General features: G+C 76.8%; 1 protein-coding gene across 1 annotated transcript in view; it reads left to right on the top strand.

Annotated features, from left to right (window-relative positions):
- Positions 1–32: 32 nt before the first annotated feature.
- CD59 (CD59 molecule, complement regulatory protein) overlaps positions 33–284 on the top strand; it is a 7,472-nt gene continuing 7,220 nt past the window's right edge. Inside the window, exon 1 of the mRNA XM_014948902.1 lies at positions 33–158. The gene's annotated coding sequence lies outside the window, so the exon portion shown is untranslated. The remainder of the gene's footprint in view (positions 159–284) is intronic.

Here is a 284-nt window from a genome sequence, read left to right as displayed (position 1 = left end):
GCCGGTTTTCCAAGCTCCGGGGCCGGGCCGTGGCCACCGCTCCGCCCCGGAGGGGGCGGCACCGGCCGTCGAGGCGGCGTCGCCACCGCATTTCTACCCCCCCCCGCACCCGCAACAGACGGTGCGGCGCCTGTGGGACGCGGGTGTTCAGGGGACAGGTAAGGGGCGAACGATCCCCCCCCACCCCACCGGGGAAGGGGAGGAAGCCCGGTGACTTCTCCGGGATGTGGGGGGACGGGGGGGGGGAGCCCCTGGCCCAGGGGAAGGGCGGGGGCTCGGCGGGG

Source organism: Calidris pugnax, unplaced genomic scaffold (genome assembly GCF_001431845.1).
Source record: "Calidris pugnax isolate Ruff unplaced genomic scaffold, ASM143184v1 scaffold107, whole genome shotgun sequence".
Lineage (NCBI taxonomy): Eukaryota > Metazoa > Chordata > Aves > Charadriiformes > Scolopacidae > Calidris > Calidris pugnax.
The sequence above is the reverse complement of the archived record's forward strand: the minus strand, read 5'-3'. Positions and strand labels throughout refer to the sequence as shown.